Source organism: Silene latifolia, chromosome 4, assembly GCF_048544455.1.
Source record: "Silene latifolia isolate original U9 population chromosome 4, ASM4854445v1, whole genome shotgun sequence".
Taxonomy (NCBI): domain Eukaryota; kingdom Viridiplantae; phylum Streptophyta; class Magnoliopsida; order Caryophyllales; family Caryophyllaceae; genus Silene; species Silene latifolia.
The window spans coordinates 28512406-28519424 of record NC_133529.1 but is presented as its reverse complement, the minus strand read 5'-3'; the positions used below and the strand labels follow the sequence as shown (position 1 = coordinate 28519424).

The following is a 7019-nucleotide window of genomic DNA, read 5'->3' as shown; positions in this document are numbered from 1 at the left end:
AAGACGCTAAATGGGTCAATTGAGTTTCCAACATTTTTGTGTGGGCTAGGATATTGTTGATGGTGATGTCTTTTACTTAGCTATCTTTTTGCATTTGAGTGAAAAATTCTTGTTGATTCTTTTGCATTTGGAGGACCGCTTTTTGAATATCAAAACCTTGGTCATTTTGTTGATTGTATGGAGTTTGATTTTGATAACCTTGGTTTTGGTTGAAAAAGGGTATTTGGTTTTGGTTTCTCATGGGAGGAGGGGTGTATGTTGGTTGAGGGTTTTGGACATTTTGGCTTTTGTATGAGAGATTTGGGTGGAATTTGGTGTTTTCATTGTAATAGTTGGAATAAGGGGTACCACTTTTGTATGCTTGAAAAGCATTCACTTGTTCATTTGTTCCCCTACATTCACCTTGGTCATGTCCCAAAGTTCCACAATTCTCACATATCCCACTTAGGATTGATGAAGATGCTACCATGGCATTAACATGATGCTTTGGTGATTTTGAGGCTTCTTCAAGTTTAGCCATAGCCTTCTCAAACTTCAAGTTTATGGTATCAATATGAGCACTAAGTTGAGCACCCAATTGAGTAATAGAGTCCACTTCATGCTTTCATCCTCTAGTAGCCTTGCGAGGTCTACTATATTGTGAGTTATGGACTGCCATTTCCTCAATGTTGGTCCAAGTTTGATTGTCGTCAACTTCGGTGAACATACCATTTGATCCTATGTTAATAATTTTTCTTGAGTCTTCATAAAGACCATTCCAAAATTGTTGTACCAAGAACCACTCGCTAAGTCCATGATGAGGACATGAGCGACAAATTCCTTTGAATCGCTCCCAAGCTTCATACAAAGATTCTTCATCCCTTTGCTTAAAACCCGTAATTTGAGCTCTTAGCATGTTAGTCTTTTCCGGAGGGTAGAATTTTTTGTAAAAAGCTAGAGCCAACTTCTTCCAAGAGTCAATTCCAAGAGTGGCTTTATCAAGGCTTCTCAACCATTGTTTTGCGGTGCCAATTAGAGAAAAAGGGAAAAAGACCCATTGAATTTGGTCTTGAGTTACACCGGTTTGTGAAATCGCATCACAATAGTCACAAAAATTTTCCATATGGGAATGAGGGTCTTCACTAGGCATCCCTCCAAAATGGCTTCTTTCGACTAATTGGATAAATGCGGATTTTGCAATGAAATTTCCGGTTAAGTGTTGTGGTGTGGGAGTACCATTGGGTAGGTTCTACTCGGTTGGTACAGAATGTGATGAAAACTTAAGCATTGTGGGTTGGTTGTGTGATTGATTTTGTGTTGGGTTCTCCTCACCTTCTCTTGCAAAAGGGTTGATGAACTCAATAGTATTTGGTTGAATATCTACAACCTCACCAATACCTCTCAAAGTATTTCTAGCAAGTCTTCTATTGGTTGTCAAAGTCCTTTCAATTTCGTGATCAATAGGTAACAAGTTACCTTGTGATCTTCTAGACATGCAAAATATCAAACAACTCGAAAACAATTAGAACAAAACTTGAGGAGTTTTACTTCCCCAAGGCAAAGAAAGACACAACTAATAACAATCAAAGAAAATCAAATCAAGTTAACACCGTCCCCGGCAACGGCGCCATTTTTGGTCGGTCCGCTTTGAGCTTAGATTTCGGTTACTTGTCGTTAGGAGCACCTAGACCAAAACAATATTTATAACTTCAATAACAACTCTACTATTAGTAAAGAGGCAAGTAAAGGTCGGATCCCAAGGGACGGGTATTGATGTAGGATTTTCGATTGCAAGTAGCGGTGTCTAGGGGTGTCGCAATTTGAGTTGAGATAAGAAGATCACTAAACTAAATAACAATTAAAGTAAACAAGCAAGTGTGGACAGCGGGCCGCCCACGGGGGCGCTTGGTGAAGGTCGAAAAACAAGCGTTTGCATTTTGTATGGAGTCGCCACCAATTTTTATGGGAAATTGGAACCGTTCGAATACCTCGTGTCATGTCAAGACACAAAGTAGTGACATGAACACTAAGCAATCGTTACCCGTAGCATTCTATATCTAGAATGACTCTCGTGGATGCCAATGAACACGGGTGCTCACGGAGATCTGGAGTAAGGGGTGAGGGTACGTATTAGGAAGCTCTTTTGATCGAACACCTAATCCCGCCCGCCTCGATAGCGGCCTCTACTAATGATTAGGGAAGTTATCTATACTTGATATATCGTCGGCTTATATGCATGCAATGCAACATCCATAGATTAATCCTAACATGTGAGAATTTAACTAGGTCGGTTGACAATTAGTTAGCATACAATTGGGTCGAAGTAGGATTTAATGTTGAATTACATGTGAAAGCATACAAACAATAAAAGAAATACAATAACCATGAATACAATAATGAAAATTACAATAATTACAATGGAATAGACGATTTATGTCGAAAATACCTTTAAAACGGATAATTTGAGAAAAAGAATAAAACAAATAAAAATTAACGAACGAACAGGAATTAGCGTGATATTACGAATAATAGTTAATTAATACGTAAGCTAATTAAATTAGGTCAAGGCAGAAACGGAGTTCAGGGTCAGAAATCATCCTGGAACAGGCGCAACAGGACTGCGCCCTCTGGAAGAGGCGCAGATTCTTGCCGTGATCTGTTCAAGGGTGAGTTCTCGGGCCGTGGAAGCCGAATCGCAAATCGTTAATGTCTATTGGTGAATTTAATGATGGATTGAAATATTTACTCGGATGAAAGTGATTAGCAGGTTAATTACATGTGAATGATGGTCATAAAAGCGATAAACATGGATAGGACGAACCGGAAACGGATTATTTACACGAAATTATGATGAAAATATTAATGAGTCCTCTATTGAAATAAGTCAATTAGGCTAAATACGACAGACATACAACGAATATACAATGAACATGCGAATAAACAGATGAAAACTATATCAATGACGAATTCCAGAAACTCAATATGAACAAATTGAACCTCTAAAATCCGGGATTGAACTTAATGACGAAAGCCCGTAAATATGGATTATTTAGGATTTAAGTCGGATTTATAACAATTAAAACATGTGAATGAATGATTATAATACATGTGGAATTATTATGATACTACGACGAAGAATTAACAGACGAAGCAAGCAAAGGAAAGAATTTGAACATGAATTACAGAGGACAAACGAAGAAGAAAGGAAGCAGGAACTGCGGCAGCCTCACGAAGAGGCGCAGCAGGAACTGCGCTCCTTCGAAGAGGCGCAGCAGTTACTGCGTCCTTTCTCGACGGTTATTTACTGGAAATCCGCAAAAACAGGTTTTAACAAAGGGTTTTAGAAATCGATTTTAATGGTATTTTCGACGTAAACCTTACAATGATGATGATACAATAATTAAAATACAATAAATAAATAAATAAGGATTATACACCCTCAGACTTACATGTTGACGGAACGAGAAGAACTAAGATATCGATTAGTGAATGCTCGACGCGAATGCAAAGAGAGTGCCCTCGTAAGAGGAAAACGATTGATTAATTAAGTTGATTGAGTGTAGTTGGTCAAATTGGTCGGTCATGCAACGGAGAGGCTGGTACCCGGAAAGATCCGAGCTTACGTGGTCGAAAGTTCAAGCACGTAGGCGCCAATAAGTAAGAACAAAGTCTAGAATGCAAAGGGAGAAGAGAAGGGCGGACACTCGCGTGAGAAATATGAGGAGCGAAGGCTCCTATTTATACTAATCACGTGAAGGAATTAGGGTTTCGGAGACTCTTTGGAAGTGAATATCGGAAAGATATGAAAAAGATACGTAAGACATGCAAAGAAGGGCCTGGGAAGAGGCGCAGCAGCCACTGCGTCTCTTGGAAGAGGCGCAAAGACTGCTGCGTCTATTCCCGTGAGGTTTCCTCCTCTTTGAAGAAAGATTTCCGCGTTTGAGTTATGGTAGGACGGAAATAATTTGATTATCTTATGAATATTACGGGATATTATTTGCCAAAAGATAAAATTTATAAAATATGGAATAGAAATATCCTAACATTCCGAATATTCGACTCGGGATTTAACGATTATCAGAAAATGGAGACGGTTTTTGACCCGGACTCCGAATGTACTCTAATTACTACCAAAACGACCGTATCGGGACGTAGATGACAACTAAGAGGTAGACATTTAATATTTGAGCAATCACTTGACGATAATCTTACGAACTATCACAAATCGTTCCGCGTATCAAACATGCGGCCCAATCATCACCGGGTGGTTTGCGGGAGGTGCAGAAATGAGGTATCTACAGAGCCCCCACTTTGACTGAGGCTTGGACAAGGCGAAAGTCAAAGTATAGCCATCAGGTCAATCGAAGATTACAACCTGACGACTATGGCGACGCGAGGCGGCTCAAGGGGTCTGAGCCAAGGATCTATCGTCGGGAACATTTTAGAGTCTGTCGACTATCGGGGAGGGTCGTTTAAAGTCCATTAGACTACGTAAGGAAGCTCGCCAGCCATAAGAAGAAACCATACCTGAGATACCCCTGGGTGAAACGGGACTGAAGACGCTTCGGCAAAACTCTTTGGTCTGAAGATAACTTGGTGTCTGAAGGCATTAGGGGTCACAGGGATACTGAAGAAACTTCTTTCTCGAGATGCTTCCGGAGAATGACACCTTTGCCGAACTCCGTGAAGAATAAATATTGAAAGCAGCAGGACGTCGGTAGAAACTGCCACGGGAATCCGCTTGCGTCGGTCTCAAACGAACTCTTGCAAAACTTGAGGTTGAATCTGCTTGCGTCGGTCTCAAGCGAACTATTTGTTGGGAAATATATTGACGATTAGGAACATCTTGATCGCCATGGAAGAAATCTTGAGTGAGCAATACTGCAAAATACTGCTGTGCTGGGGACAAATATTTTGACGACTTAGGAACATCTTGATCGTCATGGAAGAAATCTTGAGTGAGCAATACTGCAAAATACTGCTGCGCTGGGACAAGTGAATAATAATATGCAACAGCCCGCTGCTGGCTGGTAAAATGCGGGCCGGAACGAAAGAAAATTGTCGAATGGGCCAAAAGAGTAAAATAGCATCGAGGAAGAGGCGCACCAAAGATGGGCCCACAAATAACGAACTTATAACGAATTTTTGAAAATCCATATGGAGGGAACAGAAGGAAGAGGCGCAGCAAGAGCTGCGTCTCTTGGAAGAGGCGCAGCGCCTGCTGCGTCTTTTCCCCAATTTGGCTTTCCTGCGTAAAAAACGCGAAATCAGAGGGATTTGTGTTCATTATTTCGAAACACAATTCACTCATTTCTCTCTCAAATCTTCACCATTTCCGCCAAGGTTTGATTCAAAAGCTTGCTTTAAACATGACTAATCGAGGTATGTGTCTTAATCTTCTTCATTTGTTGAATTTTGAGCCGCGAGAATTAGGGTTTTCGACCCTTTTGATCGAAAATTTGGGGCTTTTCCCCCAAATGGTTTTGCCTTGCCAAATTGACACTAGAAATGGATAGTAGGTGATGTTAGGAACATAACCATGCATTTGTTTCGAATTTTCATCAAGTTTTGAGCCTTTGAATGAATTTTGAGACGGTTTTACAGCTGAACCGTGCTTTGCTTCGAAAATAGCCTTAGGATTGCCCATTGGCGATGAAATTTGATATTTGGGATCCTTGAACGATGGGTAAACTTCCTACCATCTCGGAATTTTGGTTTGTGACAACTTTTCAGGACACCTTTCTAGGGCATAATCACCGTTATAGCGAAATGCTGCCGAATTTCCGACTCGAACCCAGAACTAGGCTTTGAATTGGACTTGACTTGACCCAATTTATCACATGAGTGATTGGGTTGGTGGGAACGTGGCCAAGGATGGCACGGGAGGAGTAGCTTCAGGGCTTTGAAGGCTTGAAAACCCCTTGACAAAGGCTTGTCGTCGTATGACGTGGCCTGAACTTGCTTTAACACTGCAGGCGATGAGGCTTCTACTTCTGGGAGAGCTCCCATGGAGATAGACGCCGCTACTGTTGAGGATGCTTTAGAGCAGGCCTTCACCGCCGCGGTGATGGCTGCTGGAGACGAGGCTCACGAGGAGGAGGCCGTTGAGGAGGAGGAGGCCCCGAGACGGGCCAACGTCGGGCGAGGAGGTCGCCACCGAGAGGAGCTCTGCGTGGCCGAGACTGGGAGAGTAGACACCTCGTGTGGGTCTGCAGAGGGTCACCCGTCCTACAGACGGTGAAGAGCTTGGTAAATAAGAATTCACTACTCATTATTCATCCTCTTTCATTTTTTGTCCAAATTTCTTTCAAATTTCATTCAAAACTAAAGACAGCTTTGTTTCAAATCATAATAGGAGGCCGGGAACATCAGGTCGTTCTCGGGTTACACGACAACGATGGAGCACTACGAGCAATGTCGGCGGAGGAGAGGGCCATGATCGAGCGTGGAGCGTTCGGTCCTCCTCGTTCAGTGTCCTGGAGGGATATCGTGAAGAGGAAGTTGCGGGCTAACCTTAGCCTCGTCCGCGCTTTCTTGGATCGATTCTGGGATACGACTTCCACGTTTCACCTACCTTTTGGTGAGGTGGGTGTCACTCGGAGGATTACGGCATGATTTCTCGTCCGCCGTGTGGGACCGAGGAGATGGTATGGCCGGAGACCGCTATGAGGGTGGACTCGGCCGAGGCGAGGAGATTGATCGGTGGAACTTGTCGCCGAAGGTCACGATCTTGGGGTTTGGTACCCAGTTCTTACGTTCGAGACTACTTTGCGGGGAAGACCCCGGCGCCGGTGACGATCGATGGGAGGGAGACAGCTCCTCCTCCTCCTTGTACAGTGAGCGAGAGCTCGTCGTGGCTTTGGTGGTTCTCGTCTTCGATTTACCTCGGAGACAAGGGCGAGAGGCTATCGACGAAGCTTCTTCCCTTTCTTTCGACCCGAGTTCCCTAGGGCGTTGGGGCCGGGTCATCGCTGGTTTCGCGGTCCTCATCCGCTTCATGAGGGCCATGGTTCGTCCGGAGTCGATGGAGAAGGGGACTT

The 7019-nt window shown here is 43.2% G+C and overlaps 1 non-coding gene across 1 annotated transcript; it reads left to right on the top strand.

Annotated features, from left to right (window-relative positions):
- The first annotated feature begins 788 nt into the window (after positions 1–788).
- LOC141654191 (small nucleolar RNA R71) lies at positions 789–895 on the top strand. Its single transcript, XR_012547755.1, has one exon. It is a non-coding gene; the product is annotated as a small nucleolar RNA R71 (small nucleolar RNA).
- The last annotated feature ends 6124 nt before the right edge of the window (positions 896–7019 follow it).